Raw genomic sequence first — 23,553 nt, 5'->3', positions numbered from 1 at the left:
TTTTCTGCGTCAGTAACAATATACCCTGTTTCCCCTAAAATAAGACATCCCCAGAAAATAAGACCTAGTAGAAGTTTTGCTGAATTGCTAAATATAAGGCCTCCCCCGAAAGTAAGACCTAGCAAAGTTTTTGTTTGGAAGCATGCACGCCAAACAGAACAACAGAGCATGCAGGATTGGTAAATGTACGTACCATAGAGTGTTGTACATGGAAATATTGGTAATAACAAGAAATTCTTGATAGGATTCACAGTTTGTCTGGTTATGCCGGTTTGTGATGACAACTACTGTACAGTATATAATAAATGTTCATTTTTTTTGTTCAATAATAAATGTGAATTCTTCTTCATGAAAAAATAAGACATCCCCTGAAAATAAGACCTAGAGCATCTTTGGGAGCAAAAATTAATATAAGACACTGTCTTATTTTCGGGGAAACACGGTAGATATATATTAGGATTAATCAAGCTCAGTTACAAATCTTCAGTTTCCTGAGTTAGTGTTTCAAAGGATACAAAATGTCACAAAAAGAAAAGTCCATAGCAAAGTCCACCGGGGTTTATTTTGCAGAACTTGTTGCAAATATTTTTGAAAGGCAATGAAGTCATTGGAGTGAAGGAAGAGAGATGTAACTTGGCAGAGTAAAATCTGTAATATGAGTATTTAAGATTCTATTGACCATTGTGTGGTGTGCCTTTGCTGACAGAAGCTGTTTTCCACAGCAGAAAAAAGAGACATCTCTACCTGCTTCAATACTCTTTAATCCTAACAGGGTGGACTGGGAAACCTTCAGGAACATTTTTTTTGTCACAGTGGACTAGGGCTAGAATGGAAATTCATCAATTTTCTGAGGGGTTAGATATGCAGTTTAGAACCCCTTGAGAAATTCAGCAGGAAGTAAAAATGGCATGTTGAAAGTGCCCACCACCACATGAACTGCAGAGGTTTTGAATGCTGTCCAGGGGACTGAGGCCCCTTCCACACAGCTGTATAAAATGCACATTGAACTGGATTATATGTCAGTGTGGACTCAGATAATCCAGTGCAAAGCAGATATTGTGGATTATCTGCCTTGATATTCTGGATTATATGGATATGTGGAAGGGCCCTGAGAAATTCTGCAAAAGTTTGAGAAACTGTGCAGGCTTTACTTTAAAAACCCGTGCTTCCTGTCTTTTCACTATGCATAGGAAAACTGTCTAACTTTCTAACACCCCCCCCCCCCCATATCCGGTTAAAGTGTTGCTTGCTATGTACTTGAAAAAAGTATAAACATTGTGGTGGGTTCATCATTGTGTCTGAAGCCGTTGCTGATTTGGATGTTGCACAACCAAATGTTATGCAGCAGGAAAACAATTCACCATGAACTGGGCCTGCAGCCTTTTCCCGTTTGCGTGTTGTGAAGTTTTCACGCCATAAGCCATGCAAATTCTGGCATTTCAGGAAAATATCCTAGTGTCTCAGAGCTATGAGGTGAAAAACTGTTTCATTTTCTTGACATACACTGAGAATTTGAAGGATTGAAATTTACCATCCCTACGATGGGAGTGAAAGTAAGAAATCGATAAACAGAATGTAGGATTTAGCTTTCCCTTTTTTCTTTGCCTTTTTGGCTAAATGTCTCAATTATAGTGATTTTTCCAAAAATGTTTAAACATATGGCAACATATATTTGGATAGGAACATGCTTGTATATATTTATCATTTTGAACTGTTACATAATGTTGCATCTAGGAACAGTGCAGTTGTAATGATTGTAATGACAAAATAGATTGTACTGGACTAGAATGCCTTTTCTTGGCCATATCATTATCTTGAAATTGGCTGCTTTGTTTCATCTATATTTCAAGGAGTAAGGCAAAATTGTTTTGGGGAAAGTGTTGCAGTGGTCAGCATTTCCTTTTCCGTGTACTGTCCAAGGTAATTTGAAACAGTTATTTCCTTTAGTTACTTATTTAGTCTGTTGTTAAAACTGTTAGCTGTTTAACATCTATAGAAAATGAATTTTTTATGGAGCAGGCAGATCATTCTTTAAGCATCTAGTTTTATTTTAAAGATGCAAGTATTAAATCTACCTCCAAAATCTACCCTGGAAACTAGACCTCGGAGCAAATGGGTTTCAAATTACAGGAAAGGCGATTCCACTTGAACACTAGGAATAACGTCCTGACTGTAAGAGCTGTTCACCAGTGGAACTTTCTGGCTTTGAGTGTTGTGAAAGCTTCCTTGGAGGCCTTTAAACAGAGGTTGGGTGGCCATCTGTCAGGGGTACTTTGGTTGTGCTTTTCCTGCATGGCAGGGAGTTGGACTAGATGGCCCATGTGGTATCTTCCAATTCTTTGCTTCTATGAAACCTCAAATACTAAGAAAGCATAGCTAGTTTGGATTTCTTTCTTTTTCATAAACTATCATGCAGAGCCCTAAAGATACTTTATTCAAAAACAGAGCCAAAGGTTTAAAATGTGTTCCATGCTCAGCTTACTCACTCCCAAAAATGCATGTTAAAGAATTAGCAGGTTGATTTAGAAAGAAGCCCATAGGAGATGCCAGATCATAAAACTATTTCATTTCATGAAACTATTTTCTTGGATTATTGGGTTAAGTTCAACATCCCTGCCCCTTATTTCTCTAATACTGTAAGGCTGAAAAGGTGCTCATGCATTGACAGCTCACCTCAGACAGACCTACATCAGGCATAACTCAAAGTAAGGTAAAATTTAGTGGCCTTTGGTTAAACCCAATTATCTCTGTCTGGCTTGTTATTTCAGTATTGGTCAAAAAAAGTGTTGGAAAAATAAGTGGATTCCTAGAAGAGAAGTGGTAAAAACCAAGCCAAATTGCATGGTGGTTTTCCAAGAAAATGCTGGAATAATGATTTCATTGGGACAGAGTGGGTAGTTTCAGTGTCACTGGGACAGTAAATGAGCTCTCTTGGTTTTTGTCAGACCTTTAAAAGATCTATACAAGATGGTTTGTTAACTATAGAACATAATTGTTTCAACGTTTTTAAATTTCAGAATAAATCCTGCAGCATTGTTACATGGTTTAGTCACCAAACTAAACAGGACTTAGTGACAGGTTGTACTGTCCAATCTCCCAAGAGATGCAACAAGTTGGATAACTCTTTTAAAGTTCTAAGTAAAACCCAGAAAATATTCACCATCCACTCCTCAGTAGTGAAGAGGTATAATAAGGAGGATTCTGAGAGGTTTAGAAAAACAAGCCTGTAATTAGTTGTGTTTGTTGTTATATTACGATTTCGTCTTTCTATCAAGATGTAAGTACAGTAGAGTCTCACTTATCCAACACTCGCTTATCCAACGTTCTGGATTATCCAACACATTTTTGTAGTCAATGTTTTCAATACATCGTGATATTTTGGTGCTAAATTCATAAATACAGTAATTACTACATAGCATTACTGTGTATTGAACTACTTTTTCTGTCAAATTTGTTGTATAACATGATGTTTTGGTGCTTAATTTGTAAAATCATAACCTAATTTGATGTTTAATAGGCTTTTCCTTAATTTCTCCTTATTATCCAACATATTCGCTTATCCAACATTCTGCTGGCCCTTTTACGTTGGATAAGTGAGACTCTACTGTATAATTGTTTGAGTGTTGGACTAGGACTGATGAGACCAGAGCTTCAAACCCTGCTCATCTGTGAAAATGACCTTGGGCAAGTCACATTTCTTAGCCTCAGAGAAATGCAGTGTCAACACCCCTTGCAAAATAAATCCTGTAATAGTTTTACTTTAGGTCACTGTAGGTCAGAAGTGACTTGAAAATGCAGAACAACAACAAATACATAGTGTAAAGGGGGAAATGCACACAACCAGGAGCCACACAGTAAAGGAAAGCTGAAATGTCTAGATTGTTTTACAATAACTGTCAGATCTTTTGCTGCGTATCTCCATATTCTGAAGCACCAAGGACATAATGATAGAGATGAAGCCTTCAGAATTCAATGGCTGCACAATGTGTTTCACAAACTGTTAATGAACATCCTGATAGGTATCTGAATGATGAAGAACAGAAAATCTGAAAAGTGACAGGCATCTGTGTGGGTGTTGAAAGGAAGGGAAGAAACTCCACAGGACCAGGAGGAGCTTTGGGGACAATCTGGGAAACTGAGCATTTTAAATCAGAATCGGAAACATACCCAGGAGATAGAAAACTATGGGAGTTGATGCCCAGAGGCTTGTTGAATCTGCCACATCGTCTTATTCAATACTGAAGGAGGCCATGGTAGAGATAGAGGCAATGACAGATAAAGCGTGTGAAAGCTTAATAGCCTTGGCAGAGAGGAAAATGGGGCTGAAGAAACGAGCTGTCAGATAGGCATTGGATTTGATTAGAAGGAAGGGAAAATGTAGCTTCTGTTCACAGAAACAACTTTTTGCTAGTGGAAGCTGAAGTAGGTTTTAAAAAAATGCAAAATGTAAATTTACTACATATCACCAAATTCTATATATGTATAGCAGATGCAAATTAATAAAAACCAAACAATTCCTGATGTTGAAATCCCCAAATATTTTCTTGTATAATCAACCGGATTCTTTAAAAAAAACAAAACGAAGGGGAAAACTACAGTATTTACTCAAATCTAGTGCGCCATCAAATGTAATGCTCACCTCAATTTTCAAAACCCTGAAACAAAAACAAAAAAAACTTATTTGTGTTGTCAAAGGCTTTCATGGACGGGATCACAGGGTTGTTGTATGTTTTCCGGGCTGTATGGCCATGTTCCAGAAAAAAACATAGTTGCTGACAAATGTAATGCGCAGCTGCAAAAAGTGCACTCTTTGAAATTTGGCCAAAAAACATGTACATCTGGTAATACTCGAAATCTGCATGTAGATTGCTGTAAGTGATTAAACAACTGAATTCAAAAAACACATTATAATGAGAACTTTGGTTTGGTTAATCAAAAGATGCAAAATACATCAAGTTACCTTTCAAAGCCCATTGGCTGCTTCATCAGGCAAAGATGATGATGATGATGATGATGATGATGATGATGATGATAATGATAATTACTGTGATAGAAGAGTGTTGATGTCAGAGTCACAGGTATGCATTTTTTCCTTGTTTTTCTGAGATGATGTTTAGTACGGTTTGGAGGGAGGATCTACACAAATAGAGGCTGATAAAAGTACAATACACAGGCTAGACTCTCCCCGCCCCCCCCCCCCCCAGATATCTGTTGAATTCAGATTTTTAGTCCACATCACACTTATGATAGCCACAGTGGTTGTTTCAAAAATGAAGCAAAATAACTCCCTCCAAATCCCCAAAATCTTAGACAGACTTTCACCCATCAAGATTCTCTAAAATGGAGTGTTCATTTTAATATCTTTTTATAAAGATTGCTGCCATAATTCTCCACCATTGTCTATGTTGACTACGGCTTGGAGTTGAGAACCAATGGCATTGGGAGCACTGCCTTTTGCCCATCCTTATCCTATGTAGAATTATTTGCAACAGTAATAGCCTTCATAATTTATGTTTGCATAACTAAATGACTACATTATTAGCTACATGTAGTATCATGCTCTCTGACTCTAGAGACCAGGAATGCTTGGGCATAGGAAGTTGTTGGGTGACCTTGGGCAAGTCACACAGCCTCAGGTGAAGACGAGGCAACCCTAGGAACAAATTTTGCCAAGAAATCTTGTCAATAGGTTTATTAGGCCATAGAAACCAGTTGGTAGGAGAAAGTGGCAACAGCAAGTGTCAACAAAACCTCAAACAAATAAAATTGAAAAAAGTTGTGAATTGTTTCTTAATTAATTGGAGATATATACACACACACATTCATCTAGAATTCTGGACCAATATCAGTATTTAACGTAAAATACCTATTTTCCAGAACCATAAATGGATTTTTAGTTATCTTTTCTTTTGTTTTTTCCTTTTGTCATTTTAGATTGTCTGTAGAGTTCTTACAGAGTTTGAAAAATAGAAATTTGACCCCTGCATATGCCGGAGTTGCCTACTCTTTCTGTTGATAGAGAACAGAGATGGTCTTTCAAATGCCCTGCGTGATATAATATGAGGAACTGCTCTTTAGCTGTCACCATCTCTATAGCTTAGATTAGTCCTATGAGAAGGGAAGTAACAATCCCAAATAAAACATTGCAGTGGGAGGGTTGGAAATGCAACCTGTTCCTTTTGTTCCTTATGCAATTTTTTATCTCCCAGACAACTCAGCTGTGTGTTGCCGTACATTGTAAATGTGTTTATTTTTAAAACTTTATACATAAACCAGCTTGAATGTCTTTCGCACTGAGCAGCTTCAGCCAGAATCAGCAGGGTTGCCCTTTGTAATGATGACTTCAGCCAGATACTGTAATTACTATTTGCATCTGACAGGTGAAACTTGACATTTCTGGTGCCTTGACTTCACATACACATCAGTGAAAATATTAAAATGAGTCATCCCAATGAAAATATAATCAGTTGTAAGGGTATTTGTATTAAGAATAATCTTGAACACATACATATTCATGCTGTTGCCCACTAAAACCAATTTAGACACTGACTGATTCGTAATTGACTTGATACAATAGAGAATTTAAGGTGGAAAGAGAACATGAGATACAATCTCAAAATCTTTCCCCCCTTTTTCAGTATTGCTGAGGACCATGATTATTGGAAGTCAATTACTGTGATGTCCCATGGGCCTTGTAGTCCTGCTCAGGACATTGTAATTCCTGATGAAGATGAAAACTTGGGTTTTTTACCTTCCCAGTCTGAACTGGATTCCTCTCAGCCAGATCTTTCCCAGGCAGATCTGGGAACCTTGCACCTGCAAGAAAGTTGTCTCCCAGAAGTATGTCAAACAAGCCCAGAGCCTACTTCTCCCGTATTCTTGCGCCGGGAGTTTTGTAAACAACAGAGAAGTTTGGATTCAGCTTCGCGCAGGAGTGCGAGGATTGCAGCTAAGAATGTGGCCAATTAAGACTGCTTCTCGTGAGAATCTTTGGGGAGTCTCACATCTGGTCTCAGAGTTAGCTTTCGGTTCTGATTCCCAGAGAACTGCTTCGGCGGGAAGCTAGACTCTATTTAGGTGTTTTACCCGCGTAGTAACTTCGCGGAGTCAATTCGTCAGCCTACGGAGCGAGTTGTGTCTGGACAGCGCGCTCCGGTTCAAGCCTCACTCCTGCTCAAGCCTTGCCTTGCTATCCAGCCTTCGCCTTGCTTCCCAGCCTTTGTTTATCTACGGACTTTGCCTTGTTTCCCAGGATCAATCCTTGCCTTGTTCCACGGATTTATCAAGTTATTCCACGGACCTTGTTCTTGTTCTTAGTTACCTTGTTCCACGTTCAAGCCTTGTTTCAAGTATCAAGTTATTTCCTAGCCTCGCTCAAGTTTCATGGACTAAAGGACCTTGTCATCTCCCCTCACTTTGCTTGGCAAAGTGAGTGTTTCGGTTATTGGATTACAACTTTGGACCTTAATATTTCTTATTGGACATTGCTTTTTTGGACTAATTCTGACCTTTCCTGAAAGGTCTAATTCTGAACTATTTTCTACACTTGTTTTTATTAACTTTATATATTCCTTCAATAAAGATATTAGATAGATTCTGGCCTCTGTGTATGGTTATTGGTGTTCTGCAGCCTGGGTCGTGACAGTTTGACTCCGCCACCCTAAGCACCAATTAACCTCGGCCAGAATGTCTACCGGAGTCGTACCTGGGCCGAGCGGCCAGCCGATTACCTACACCATCGACAAGGAAGAGGTGGACCGAATCCGTGATAAGCTCAATGCACAGGATGGAGAAATAAGGGGTTTGAAGGAACGCGGAGTTCGTCTTCCGGCCATGGCGTTGCCAACCAAGTTTACTGGAGAAGCTTCTAAGGTTCATGTCTTCCGTCGCCAATGTCAAGCTTATCTGGAGGCCCGTGCTGCCGAGTTTCCCCAAGAAGACATCAAAGTGGCATGGGTTTACAGTCTTCTAGACGGGCCAGCGGCCAGCTGGGCGACGGCACTGTTCGACCAAGCCTCTCCACACCTAAGATCAGCGCAACACTTCTTGGACCACCTCAAGGAGACTTGGGGAATCGAGGACAATTTGGAGGCAGCCGGTCACAAACTCCGTCGCCTTTTCCAAGGAGACAGACCTATGTCTCAGTATATAGCCGAGTTCCGAGTGCTGGCCCACAACACCGGCTGGAACGATGTAGCCCTCAGGGGACAATTCCGGGAGGGTCTCAACATTGAAATGCTGGAAGAAATCTCCAAGGTGGATCCTCCCCAGACCCTCGAGGCACTCATTGATCAATGTTTACGGGCTGAAGTCATGATTGCCAACAGGAAACAGTGGGTTCGAGGCCAGGGCAGTAGAGCCGGGACAAAACCCCCCGCTCCCGCCAGCGTTCAGCCACGTCCGGTGTGGAGACCCCCACCGCCAACCCCATACCCCAGAGGAGGCGAGGAGGTGCCGATGCAGTTGGGCAATGTGCGTCCCAGACTAGATGCCGCCGAGAAGGCCCGTCGTCAACGCTTAAACCTCTGCTGGTACTGCGGGAACGGGGGCCACTTCGCCAGAGAGTGCCCAGCCAAAGGGAAGCCTGCCGCCCGTCTTGCGGCGGCGTCCTCCACGGAGACGAAGGCGTCTGAGCCGACTGGCACACAGCCGGCGGGGGAAGCCAACGACCGGGTGTAGAGAGGCTCGCCAACCCGGTCAAAAAATCCATCCAAGAGCCGCCAACCGGGGTCCTGTTCCTTCTCGTGGTCACATTATGGTCAGCAAAAAGGGGACCCGTCATGATCCACGCCATGATAGACTCTGGAGCTACCAACAATTTCATCGATAGAGAGTATGCCGACTCTCTGGGATTACAATATCATGATTTCAAGAATGCCCGTGTGGTGCAAGCCATAGACGGCCGCCCCCTCAAGACGGGCCCCGTAAGTCAGTGGTCGGAACCCACCAGGATGTGGATAAGGGAACATATGGAAGAGATTTCCTTCTTTGTTACCGAGGTCCCCCATTTCCCTGTGATTTTGGGAATTCCATGGCTGACTCTCCACGACCCTAACATCTCCTGGTCCAACAGAGAACTGCAGTTTGCTTCACCGTACTGCCAAAACCATTGCCTCGTAGCCAAGGTATGCCATGCCACAGACACCGAGCCCATCATCACCTTGCCAAAGAAGTACTCCGAGTATTGGGATGTATTCAATGAGAAAGAAGCCGAAAAATTACCCCCACATAGACCTTATGACTGTGCCATTGACTTGGTGGAGGGGGCCCCGATCCCGCGAGGGCATCTCTACTCCCTGACTGAACCAGAGCAAGAAGCTCTCAGGGAATTCCTAGAGACAAACCTTCGCAAGGGATTCATCAGACCCTCTCAATCCCCAGCCGCCTCCCCAGTGATGTTTGTGAAGAAGAAGTCAGGGGAACTACGCTTGGTGGTGGACTACAGAGCATTGAACAATATCACCAAGCGGAACAGCTATCCCCTGCCTTTAATCTCGGATCTACTGGATCGGCTTCGAGGAGCCAAGGTTTACACCAAGCTGGATCTTCGGGGGGCTTACAACTTAGTTCGCATCAGGGAAGGGGACGAGTGGAAGACCGCCTTCCAGACCAAATTCGGATTATTTGAGTCCCGAGTTATGAATTTCGGTTTATGCGGAGCCCCCGCAACGTTCCAGCATTTTGTCAATGACATTTTTCAGGACTATCTAGACAGGTTCTTGATAATCTACCTGGACGATTTTTTGGTGTTTTCCAGATCACAATCAGAACATGAGAACCACGTCAAAATGGTGTTACAACGATTGCGGGATCATGGACTTTATGCCAAGCTGGAAAAATGCGCTTTTGATCTACAAGAGGTAGATTTCCTTGGTTACCGCATCTCGCCTCTAGGGCTTTCCATGGATCCAGCCAAAGTTTCAGCAGTATTGGAATGGCGGGCGCCAACTAACAAGAAAGAGGTGCAGCGTTTCTTGGGGTTCGCGAACTACTACCGCAAGTTCATTCCAGATTTTGCCCGCTGGTCCGACCCCATCACTAGCTGCATCCGTGGAAAGCAGCCTTTCCGCTGGACTGATCAAGCAGAGAAAGGGTTCCAGCAACTAAAGAAACTATTCACCTCCCAGCCAATTCTACAGCACCCAAATCCTGGAACCCCTTTTGTGGTGCAAGCGGACGCCTCTGATGTGGCAATTGGGGCTGTACTCTTACAACCGGTGGGAGATCACCTCCACCCCTGTGCCTTTTATTCTCGTCAACTAACCACACCAGAGAGGAATTACACCATTTGGGAAAAAGAACTACTGGCCATAAAGGCAGCCTTCGAAACTTGGAGACATTGGCTAGAAGGGGCCAAATTTCCCATTGAAGTCCACACTGATCATCGTAATCTAGAACATCTAAGAACTGCCCGCAAACTAAATCAGAGGCAGCAACGTTGGGCTTTATTCTTTGAACGTTTCAACTTCCAGATCCATTATGTGACCCCAGCCCAAACCAAGCAAGCAGACGCCCTGTCACGTAAACCGGAATACGCTGCAGGACGCAAGGAGACCTTTGAATCCCAACTGCTACAACCTGAGAACTTTGCCACGCTCACGGTGGGGAACACCAAATCCATTCCCATTGGTTCAACTTCCCCTACTCCAGGACCCATCTGTGCTCAAGAAATCAGGGCTAGTCAGCAAGCAGATGCCTGGGCGCAGGACCAACTTCGCCAAGGTCTGCATTTCCCCTTTTCGCTTAAAGATGGGCTGCTCTGCTATAGAAATCATGTTTATATCCCACCCGGACCGGGCAGGGAAAAAGCGCTTCGTCTGTGTCATGACTGCAAACCAGCAGGACACTTCGGACTATTTAAAACTATGCATTTGATCCTAAGGGATTTTTGGTGGCCCAAGATCCGCAAGGATGTGGAAAAATATGTCAACACCTGCCCAGTATGCCAGCGCTCCAAGATACGAAGGGAGAAGCCCTCAGGGCTTTTACACCCCCTTCCTACCCCATCTCGCCCATGGGAAATAATTTCCGCGGATTTCATCACTGACCTACCACCTTCCTGTGGATTCACCACGATCTTAGTGGTGGTGGACCTATTCACCAAGTTAGCCCATTTCATTCCCTGCGAAGGCCTCCCCACGGCCAAGGAAACTGCGGATCTATTTCTTCAACATGTTTTCAGACTACATGGATTGCCCAAGAGTTTAGTCACAGACCGTGGATCTCAATTCACCTCTCGTTTTTGGAAGGCACTACAAAAACTATTGGGCATAGACTCTCGCTTATCTTCAGCTCATCATCCCCAAACAGATGGGCAAACGGAGCGCACCAATGCCACTTTGGAGCAGTATCTTCGCTGTTATGTAAACTATCAACAGGACAATTGGGCTTCTCTGTTACCACTGTCTGAGTTTGCCTACAACAATGGAGTTCAAGCTTCTACAAAAGAAACGCCGTTCTTTGCAAACTACGGCTTCCATCCACGTTTCTTTCCCCCTGTCATTGAAACTTCAGAGGTTCCCGCAGCAGAGGATTGGCTGCAGGAACTCACAGCGGTGCAACAACTTTTGCTCCAGCAACTGGACCAAGCCAAGGAGGACTATAAACGCCACGCTGACAAACATCGCCAGCCGGGCCCTGAAATCAAGGTAGGAGATCGGGTTTTCCTGTCCACTCGCTTTCTGCCCTCCCACCGCCCTTGCCGGAAGTTAGATGCCCGTTTCATTGGTCCCTATCCAGTGGTGGCGCAATTAAACCCCGTGACTTTCAAACTCCAACTTCCGCGTTCAATGCGCATTCACCCAGTGTTTCACCGTTCCCTGCTCCTTCCGGCGGATGGTGTGCGACCTGATACAGACCAACCGGCCCCCCCTCCTGTTTTGATGAATGGGGAGGAGGAGTTCGAGGTTGAGGACATTTTGGATTCTCGCTTTCACCGCCGCCGCCTACAATATCTCATTGACTGGGTGGGTTTTGGCCCTGAGGAACGCTCTTGGGAAGACGCCTCCACAGTCCATGCTCCTGATCTAACCCGTCGCTTTCATCAGACCTATCCCACCAAACCGCGACCTCGCGCCTCGGGGAGAGGGCCCCAGTTTGGGAGGGGCCTTGAGGAGGGGGATAGTGTGATGTCCCATGGGCCTTGTAGTCCTGCTCAGGACATTGTAATTCCTGATGAAGATGAAAACTTGGGTTTTTTACCTTCCCAGTCTGAACTGGATTCCTCTCAGCCAGATCTTTCCCAGGCAGATCTGGGAACCTTGCACCTGCAAGAAAGTTGTCTCCCAGAAGTATGTCAAACAAGCCCAGAGCCTACTTCTCCCGTATTCTTGCGCCGGGAGTTTTGTAAACAACAGAGAAGTTTGGATTCAGCTTCGCGCAGGAGTGCGAGGATTGCAGCTAAGAATGTGGCCAATTAAGACTGCTTCTCGTGAGAATCTTTGGGGAGTCTCACATCTGGTCTCAGAGTTAGCTTTCGGTTCTGATTCCCAGAGAACTGCTTCGGCGGGAAGCTAGACTCTATTTAGGTGTTTTACCCGCGTAGTAACTTCGCGGAGTCAATTCGTCAGCCTACGGAGCGAGTTGTGTCTGGACAGCGCGCTCCGGTTCAAGCCTCGCTCCTGCTCAAGCCTTGCCTTGCTATCCAGCCTTCGCCTTGCTTCCCAGCCTTTGTTTATCTACGGACTTTGCCTTGTTTCCCAGGATCAATCCTTGCCTTGTTCCACGGATTTATCAAGTTATTCCACGGACCTTGTTCTTGTTCTTAGTTACCTTGTTCCACGTTCAAGCCTTGTTTCAAGTATCAAGTTATTTCCTAGCCTCGCTCAAGTTTCATGGACTAAAGGACCTTGTCATCTCCCCTCACTTTGCTTGGCAAAGTGAGTGTTTCGGTTATTGGATTACAACTTTGGACCTTAATATTTCTTATTGGACATTGCTTTTTTGGACTAATTCTGACCTTTCCTGAAAGGTCTAATTCTGAACTATTTTCTACACTTGTTTTTATTAACTTTATATATTCCTTCAATAAAGATATTAGATAGATTCTGGCCTCTGTGTATGGTTATTGGTGTTCTGCAGCCTGGGTCGTGACAATTACCAAATTGGTAGTAAACAGTTATGATGTCAGAGAGCTGCTCAGCTATTCTTACCTTAAATTTATCATTCAAAGGGAAGTGCTCTGCTGACTGTGCAAAAGCAATGTTGTTACTTGGTGCAGCTGAACATATTAGCAATTCCCTTCAAGCTTCATTTCAGTCAAGCCAATCTGCAATTGACAGCTAAGCTGAGATGGGTGTCAAGACTGGGGAGACTTTCTGTAATGTTAATGTACATTGCCTAGATCATTTATGTGCTGCTGCATAAAATTGGTCCTGATCAAAATGATAGCAATGATTTTCTGCCTTAGATGTGTGTCTTGATGTTTCATAGACCCAATAAGGTTTCAGTGCTGTGATAGATACAGAGATTAAATCCATATGGTTATAAAGTCTTAGATTCTGTCTCTTCAGAATAGTGTTTTCCATTTGTCATAAGATATTAAAACCTCAAAGCTTAAGTTTATTTCCTATGATTGGTTACATTTTTATAGGAAAATGATTCCAGGTACAGTTTTAAGACACCTTCTGGTGCATTGACTTCGTTTCTATATTATTCTAAAAAAAAGTTGTGAACACAGCTGAATGTGATAAAAATCAGGAACGGTATTGCAGACCAGGGTTGTTGTATGTTTTCCGGGCTGTATGGCCATGTTCCAGAAGTATTCTCTCCTGACGTTTCGCCCACATCTATGGCAGGCATCCTCAGAGGTTGTGAGGTATGGAGAAACTAAGCAAGGAAGGTTAATATATATCTGTGGAAAGTCCAGGGTGTGAGAAGAACTCTTTGTCAGTTGGAAAGCCAGTGTGAATGTTGCAGTTAATCACCTTAATTAGCATTGGAAAGGTTCATCTCCTGGCTATTTCTGCCTGGGGGCATTTTTTGTTCAGAGTCATTAGCTGCCCTTGGAACTCTTCTGTTTTCAGAGTGTTGCTTCTTATTTACTGTTCTGATTTTTGAGGTATTACAGACCTTCCCCTTGCTACATTTTCTTGTGCAAATTGTGTCATCATAAGGTTGATAGAGTCCATGTAATCGAGCCAAAGAATCCACTCCAATCCATAGTTTGAATTTTCATGGGGTTATCCAACATGCTGAATCCTACCCCTAAAGTCAGTTAATCTATCCATAGATCCATTGATCCATCCATCCATCCATATCACCTATCCATCATGTCTAATTTGTAACATGCCTCTCTTCTATAAACAGAAATGCCATTCTGCAGTAATAAGTTCTGCCTGTTAAACTTGTATAGTTATTTCAGAGAGTCAATGTAGGGATGTAAATCTTCACTGATTTAATTTTGTTGTTGCTGCGTGCTTTTAAGTACTTTCAGACTTATGGCAGCCCTAAGGCAAACCTATCACAGAGTTTTCTTGGAAATATTTTTTTCAGAAGGGGTTTGTCTTTACTTGACATAAATGTATATGGGTCAAAGCTCATTCAGATAAAGATAGATGAAATATTCACCCAGTTGGGCAGAGATATTCTCTAGTCCAAACATTTAAAAAGTAGGGGAATGTTCTCCTTGAAAGGAAGGACAAAATGTCATGCAAAAGAAAAGACAGTAGCAGGTATGACACAGTGCTATGTAAATGGGGAGGGGAGGGCTACAATCAAATGTTGGTTGCTTCCAAACTATTATGGAATTCAAGAGTTTGAGTGGCTGTGATAAATGTCAGGACTGTGAATGCAAAGTAAGGGAGTGTGAAAATTCTGTGAAAACGATAGCTAACCTATCTGGATGACACTTGGCAACAGGGATAAATATCACCTGTTCTGCTTGTACATGTGTATTTCATACAGCAGGAGTCATGATCTGTGAGCCAGAAAAACAGAGCTGTAGTTTCAATCATAATTCTATCCATCTGATGAAATGCCACCTCCCACGGTCTTCCCACAGTCTTCCCATGGTCTTCCCACGGTCTTCTGGTTTTGACTATGGATATCTGAAGCTAAGCTCTCAGAGTGTAATTGAGATTCTGCTGGTGAACTGACTAGCCATATCCAGCATTTTCTTTTCCCTTGCTGCTCCTCCAAATAAATCCATTTTTGACAACTGGACAGTTTTCAAATATGTTTTCACAGCAGGGAGCAAATGAAGCAAATAATTCATTCCTCCTAGGAGGAAAAAAATATCAGAGATGAACATCCCTACTTAGGAGAAAGTTTTATAGTTGATATGAGGTTTCACCCCTTTGCACTCCTCAGTTCAGAATTTCTTCTGGACATGCACTAACAGTAGTAGCCCAAAGCGCTTTTTAACCTGTTACACTATTTGTAGCAGTGTGCCTTTGCTTCAGCTGTCTCTGTGTTAGTGACATCCATGCTGGACAACTGCAAGACAGTTTGTTTAGGGTTGTCTTTAAAGATGTTGCACAGACTTAATTTACTCCCGCTATCAGCTCCCTCTATCAGCTCCAGCTCCATGCGGGGACATGAGAGAAGCCTCCCACAAGGATGGTAAAAACATAAAACATCCGGGCGTCCCCTGGGCAACGTCCTTGCAGACGGCCAATTCTCTCACTCCAGAAGCAACTCAAGTTGCTCCTGACCTGAAAATAATAATAATAATAACAAAAACAATAACTATAACTATAATAACAACAATAATTATATTCCCACATTTGTGAATTGGATTGTCAACTGGGATATAGCAGCCTTTTTGGAAAATCTTAAAAACGAGTGCCCTGGGTATCAGATGATTCAGGATTCTCTCAGTCCCCACTTGGTAAGTTGTCTGACAAATTGCTTGGGTGATATAAACTTTTGCAATAGACTGAACATTTAGTCTGAAAGCAGAACCAAGAATTCCTTACTTCCCCATCTTTCAGTTTTTTTTTTTTTTTGCTGTACATGAGTTCATTTTGATCCTTGAGGAACATTTCCTCCATCTCTCCCACAACCCTTGCCATTTTCCTTATGTTGTCAATGACCTATACTCCCCTTATGCCCTTAAAATGATCGCTTTCCTTAAATTTGGAATGTTCCTTTTAGGGGGCCATATGAACTCTTTCAAAGACTGGAGAAGATGTTAACTGTAAACCAACTTCCCCTTGGTTGTGCTTTTTTTGGAAGTAGTTGATCTGTGTTCTTAGGGATTCTTGCTACTTGTTTACAAGCCAAGAGTTGACAACATGCAGAATTTACCTGTGTTTTCACCATCCCCCTAAAGAGAGGGTTTGATTATTATGAATGGAGAAGAAAGGAGGGATAAGGCTGAAAGAAAGGAGAAGAAGGCATAGGAGGGAAATGACTTCATTGGTCAGAAATACCAATGTTGTGGTTCAGTGGACAGAAAAGGGTGTTTGCTTTTGAGAAAAAGAACATGCTTGCTAGGTTTATGTCAGCGTGGAGGCCTCAGGGTGCATGCTGGATAGGTTTCTTCAAGCTCCATCAATAATCTTTTCCAGCACCCTGATGAATTGGTTGCAATCATCTGCCACACCAATTCCTCTTCAGTGTCAGACTCAAATACATCTCTAGTCTAAAGTCCAAACATTTATTTCAATATCTATAATACATATTTACAAAGCACAGCAAAAGCCATTGCTCTGAGCTGGCATTCTTCTATAGCCTCTCGCCTCGGCAAGCACCAGCTCAACACACACAGAGATAAGAAAACACATTCCTCAGTCTGCAGGAAGTTCTGACCTCCAAAGTCGGAAACCATGCCTGATAGGTCAACAGCAGTCACAACAGGCTGTCAGTCGAAACTAGCCTGCTGTTAACTGTTTCATTACTGAAACACACACTCTTGCAAAACAGCAGAAACACTTGATTTACATTTCATACACATACAACCATAATCCAGCAGTTTAGGCTGGGAAGGAAGGAATCTCCAGCAAATAATATTAGAGTTCTGACTGTCAAAATCCATTATTGAGATCTGGCAGGACTGTGCACCTGAGATATCAAAGTTCTTTTGCGGGTCTGTTTTTAAGGAATTCTAGAAAATTGCATTCTGACATTTTAGTATTGTCTGTTTTGCAACCCTTCTACGGATTCACCAGTTTTGTATTTTGTGTACTTTCATATTGTAATTTAATTAATATTACTGCAGAAATAGAGTGATGCTATGCAGATGCATAATATAATGTAGTACACTCCTTAACAACTCAAAATTTGTCATATTTTATGAAGAACAGCCATGAAACAAATAATAACACTTTTGCTCACAGTGTTTGGGATCTGAATAATTTAAGCAAAGTGGAGTTATAAAATGGTGTTTCCAGCTAAAGGGCCTGCAAAAAATGTATCAAACTGAGGCAAGAGCAGTTTTTCAAATCATTCTAATTTAAAAGTGTGAGAGACTAAAATGCCTATAAATGTCAGAATACAGAATTAAAACTTACTTTTGTTAACTTGAAGGAATAGAATACAACATTTTTGCTTTAAAAATACTATGCAAATCAAACTCTCATAGAGAGATGATGGGCTTAGCATGATAAAATATGTATGTATAAGGAATACATTAAAAAGGCTTAAAATATGTAGCATGACTGGGAAGAACAAATCATAATGTGTAAAATTTCAGCCATTCAAGACAGCATTTTTCTTCAAAGACAAGGGTGTCTTAGCTTGGATTTTATTTTTCAATAAGCTGTTTCAGTTTGGTTTGGCCTTTAATAAAAGTAAAATATTAAGCAGCCAATTATACTTGTGTCAGGCTTTCAAATTAGTCTTTTGATGGGGGAAAATCTATTCAAAATTTAGATAGTGTGAATTTCTGGCTCCAGCAGTAAGTGCAGGTACTTACTGGAAATGGTGAAGCAGCAGAAGGGTCGCCATGATGTATCATTGGATTCACTGCAGAAGCACTGCATCTAGCATGGGGGTGCATGCAATCTGGGGCATGGGGAAATGGGATTTACTTCAGAACTTCCAGGAAAGGTAGCTGCACAACTCATCACATGGATTGTTTGCAGAGCTGGAGCGGCTGTGGAGCTAGGTAGTGTTAGCCTTCATCTTAAATCCCTGGCTTCTTCTTCCCAAGAGCCTTCCCTGGGAAAGAAGCATGGTTTAAATTGTGATTTGAAGCCATTTCATGGCTGGCACAACGGAAGTGTCCCAGATGTTATTTTCACTCTGGTCGAGTGGGATTCAGATTAAAGAGATTTGCTGTCATGCTCACTAGGCAATTAATTCCAGAGGAGCATTCACCCACCAAGTCTTTAGCCAGACTTAGTTATGTATACTTTACCATGCAGGTGGGTTTTTTTTGCATGTATATCAGTTTCTTGGTCATGTGACACTGGTTTTGGGGGGCAGTGGGCATGGGTTGTGGATCTGGGACTTTTAAAACAAGTTCTCTTTGGTATTGGTCATGGAGTAGTCCCCTTGGGAGACTAAAGGTGTGTGGCAAATTCTCAGGATGGTTCAGCTTGGGGGCTGGTGCATCTCCTTCACCTTCTAGGGGTAGCAGGGAAATTTGTGGTCAGCTATAAAATTCATGGATAGCATTTAGAAAAGCCACAACTACCTCATTTATTTTAATTAAGAGTATGACTTTGATTGTGTGATTTTAACTGACCTTTTAATGTTGATATTTTTAATTGTTTTTAATTGTTTGGTTTTAATGTGTCATTTATTTACTGATATGTATATGTGTGGCATTGAATCATTGCCTTATGTAAGGCCACACTGAGTCCCCTTTGGGGTGAGAAGGGCAGTGCACAAGTGTGGCAAATAAATAAATAAATAAAGTAGTATAGGCTAGGCTTAAAATACTTCTATGAGAAGTGGTCTACTCTGGTTGATTGTTTCTGCCATCTGTAAATTTCCGGCAGTGGACCAGAGTATTGGGTTCATCAGTCAAATGGCTTGGTCAATGTCAGGATCTGGAACTGTGTGTTTTGACTTAACAGCTGGTAAGCTGGCTGGGATTTTTGGGAGTTGAACTCCAAAACACCTGGAAGCCCAAAGGTTGGAACCACTGGTGTAGAACCAATCCATCCACACAGGTGTAACCAATACACGTAGTGATTTATTTTTCCAACTTTATATTGAGTTTCAATGTTATTTTGTGGCAGTGGTTCTCACCCTTGAGCACACAAGGTGGGATTTGTTCCATTGATAAAATTCCAATATATGTAAGAAATAAGAGAGGGAATGCCAAGCAAATGCAATTTTTGGTTTGGGCTTTCGTTTCTTTATATGGCTGTCTGAGATTTAATCTATGTCAGATAAAATATCCCGCTGCACCGAAGTTCTTTCTTGGGTACAGAATTATGTTTGAAGCTCCGGATTACAAGATTGCTGGCATTAGGAGATCAGCTTTTTGCTGCTTATTTCTAGTCACCAAGAACTTATTTTATTTTTCAAGTATATTTAATTGCAGAGTGAAAAGAATGAATCTGGATCCAAATGTCATCAATGCTCACCCTGTTTCAGCTGCTTTGAGTCTGCTTTGGGGTATAAATAAATAAATATAATAATAATAATAATAATAATAATAATAATAATAATAATAATAATAATAATTCTTATATCGCAGTAGTGAAGAAATACAGCCATGAATGGGAAAGGTATAATCTATCTATTTAATTTATATTTTTGGCTTAGGATCCAAGGCAATTTACACCACAGATAAAATCAAAGTGATATTAGAAAACTGAACATTAGTTTAATTCCAGCAATCACTGTGCTCCTGTTGCACCCCCAAGGGTACGAGAGCACTCTGAGAACTACACTGAAGCCAGGTATTCAAGCAAAACAATTTATTGAGGGTTATATGTGTGTGTGTGTGTGTGTGTGTGTGTGTGTGTGTATGCAAGCAAATAGTAGAAAGAGTCATAAAAGTCAGTAGTCCATAAGATAATGCTCACAATAGTTCAAAAGATAGTTCTTCAAAGTCTTTCAAAGTTGTAATCCACAAACTGGACACAAAGGGTTCCAGCAAAGAGTTAAAGTCAGTAAACAGCCAGTAGTTGCAGGAATCTGGGGACAAGACGCAGCGAAAATGCCAACTGTAATCCACATGCAAGGTATCCCTTGGAGAGCAGGGACAACAGGAGTAACAAGGAGAGGTATAATCGAGAGTCACAAGGCATGAACTGCAACTGAATGTCCTGGAAGCAATGTGGGAACAAGGCAAGGACCAAGAGACAGGAACAGAGATGCTTCTCTCAAGAAAGGCAACGTTGACACTGCAATGAAAACAAGGCGCGAGGTGCCTTTAAGGAAACCTCAGGGCTACCGCTCATGAGATCCAGGACAATCACAGCTTTCCATAGAAAAATTTATTAACTGAAACGTTTGAGAGTCAAACGTTTACTTCTTCTCAGCACTTCCCTTTGACTCCTATCCTGTGAGATAGATTGCCTCCAATCAAAAGACTCATCCTCCCCTACAACAACTCCATCTGGTGAATGTAGCCTTGAATTAACATCGGAATGTTCCCCAATTAGCTGTTCCTCTGTAACCACAACTTCAGGAACCTGCAAAGCCATTGGGCTCTGATCCCAATACCAGAGAGGCTCAAAATCTAAATCAGCCTCTGAGTCCCACTCTAACTCCTGTGGAGGGCCAGATCCTGACGGCTGAGCTATAACAGCTCATTTTTCAAGGAATTGTGATAATCAAAAGACCACAAACAATTCAAGATACAGTTCCTTTCATTCCTGTGATCAATATAGGTCCTATGTCTGTAGAGTTTTGTAGAGACTCTATGTCTGTAGAGTCTCCTCGGAGAGAAAGGCGGGGTAAAAGTGATGTAAATAAATGTAAATAAATAGAGTTAAAACAATAATATTTATAGGTCAGGTTTTCCCCTGACATTAAGTCTAGTCATGTCCGACTCCGAGGGGTTGGTGCTCATCTCCATTTCTAAGCCGGAGAGCCAGTGTTGTTTGTTGACGCCTCCAAGGTCATGCGGCCAGCATGACTGAATGGAGCGCTGTTACCTTCTCACCGGAGCGGTACCTATTGATGTACTAACATTTGCATGTTTTCAAATTGCAGGTTGGCAGAAGCTGGGGCTAACAGCGGGAGCTTACTCCACTTCCCATAGGTCAGAAAGTTCAGCAGCTCAGCGGTTTAACCCACTGTGCCATTGGGGGCGCCAATATTTATAGACTAATAGTAATGCAGTAGAGTTTCGCTTATCAGTCATAAACTTGCCACCTTCCTTCCTTCGCTTGCCCGCCTTCCCTTTGCTCCTTTGCCACTCTGGGTCCCGGCGGCACTGGGGCCCAGCCTGGTGAAGGAATGAGCGAGCGAGCGAAGGAGGGCCTTTGCTGCCCTCCTTCACTCGCCCGCCCACCGTCCCTCAGCTCCTTCACCACATCGGGTCCCAGTGGCACCGGGGCTTGGCCTGATGAAGGAGTGAGCGAGCATAGGAGGGCCTTTGCCACCCTCCTTCACTTGCCCACCTGGCGTCCCTCAGCTCCTTCGCCACGCCGGATCCCGGTGGCACCAAAGCCTGGCCTGGCAAAGGAGCAAGCGAGCGAGCGAAGGAGGGCCTTTGCCACCCTCCTTCACTCGCCTGCCTGCCATCCCTCAGCTCCTTCGCCACACCGGGTCCTGGCGGCACCGGGGCCCGATCTGGCGAAGGAGCGAGCTAGCGAGCAAACGAAGGAGGGCCTTTGCCGCCCTCCTTCACTTGCCCGCCCACCGTCCCTCAGCTTCGCCACTCTGGGTCCTGGCAGCACCGGGACCCGGCAGGGTGAGTGAGTGAGAGAGTGAGCAGGGGAGGACATTTGCCTCAGATAATACGGAGTGTCGGACAAGTGGAACTCGGATAAGCGGGACTCTATTCATAATATTACTATTGGTTTATAAATATAGAAATATTCAAATAATAATATTACTATTTTTATAGACTAATGGTAATATTATGAATTGAATCTACAGAAATGAATGAATGGGATCCCATCCTAAAATGGTTTAGTACCTTGAACAGCTCTTTTGAAGATCCAAAAGCAGGTTAACTTCCTGGCTGGCCTCAGAGCTTCCAGCCGCTACAGATAGTGGTTAAGAAGACATGGTTTCACCTCTCAGTATGCATCTCTCTGAGGGATTTGGTGCTCTAGAGCAAGGGTCCCCAAACTAAGGCCCGGGGGCCGGATGCGGCCCATCAAAGCAATTTATCCGGCCCCCATGGCCCAAGAAGGGGGTTGGACTAAGTGACCCAAGGGGTCTCTTCTTCTCTTACAACCCTTGATTATTATTATTATTATTATTATTATTATTATTATTATTATTAACATTGAGGCTGGGACGGGTGGCCATCTGTCAGAGGTGCTTTGCTTGTGCTTTTGGTGCATAAAGGCAGAAGAGGATTGGACTCAATGGCCCAAAGGGTCTCTTCCAACCCTCTTTTTTATTATTATTATTGTTGTTATTATTATTATTATTATTATTAATAATAATAATAATAATAATAAGTGTTCGACTTGTGATTTTGTGAAACGAAATCCAGCATATCTATCTTGTTTGCTGTGTCATACAACGTCGTTGTGTCAATAATAATAATAATTGCTTGGTGGCCAACTATAGTCTGGCCCTCCAACAGTACGAAGGATCGTGAACTGGCCCCCTGTTTAAAAAGTTTGGGGACCCCTGCTCTAGAGCAAGTAAGATACAGTATAACCTAAATTTCAACAGGAAAGCAACAGAAAGGCACAAGAGAATCAGTGCAGTTCAGTTACTGAATTCATGTGTTTTGATGTGAGAAGACTAAATTCAGTTCTTTGGTCAGCTATAAAGTTCATAGATAACATTTAGAAAAGTCATAACTATTTCATTTATTTTAAGTAGTGTAGCCTAGGCTTAAACTACTTCCCTGAGAAAATGGAAAATGAGGTGCAGATATAACAGATGAATTAGTGCAAAATAATACCTAAGCAAGAGGAAGGGAAATCTCTAATTATACGTTTGGATGGAGTTTCTGTAGAAACTATCTTGAGATCGTGATGGAAAGCTCACTGAGACAGATTTGACTTGCTGAAGGATTGAACGCAATATGACCAGTATTAAGGATAGTAAATGGACTAAAACACACAAAGAATCCTTTCACAATGCACATGTCAGTATGGGGTGTCCAGACAATTGGTCATAATCCGGGATAATTGTATGCAAATTAAAGTTCCTTTCATTTCAGAAGGATTAGGGGAATATAGCAAATGATCAGACTGTCATGATGAGGCAATCTCTTTAAAATGTTGCCTGAAGCTGTCTCCAAGTACCCTTTAGTAATGGCACTAGCTGCATACAAAAAGCTTCCTGCTTTTGTGCCAACTGTGAGCATAAAACTAGGTGCGAAAAGAGAAGGTTTCCCATCTAGCAGATCACAGAGAGAATTAGTTTATAATAGGAAACAAATTCTTAGTATCATCTCTACTTAGTTGCTTTACTGTGAGTAAAATCCCACTGTACTACTGTATATAAATTTGTGGAATTTCTTTTTGGTTTAGGCATTGACAGACCTGACTGTGATGTTAGTTATTTTTTTCT

The 23,553-nt window shown here is 42.4% G+C and overlaps 1 protein-coding gene across 15 annotated transcripts in view; it reads left to right on the top strand.

The window, feature by feature from the left end:
- Window positions 1-23,553, top strand: part of ryr2 (ryanodine receptor 2) — a 394,137-nt gene that overhangs the window by 90,597 nt on the left and 279,987 nt on the right. The window lies entirely within an intron of this gene.

Source organism: Anolis carolinensis, chromosome 1 (assembly GCF_035594765.1).
Source record: "Anolis carolinensis isolate JA03-04 chromosome 1, rAnoCar3.1.pri, whole genome shotgun sequence".
Taxonomy (NCBI): Eukaryota; Metazoa; Chordata; class Lepidosauria; order Squamata; family Dactyloidae; genus Anolis; species Anolis carolinensis.
This window is presented reverse-complemented; position numbering and strand designations above follow the sequence as displayed.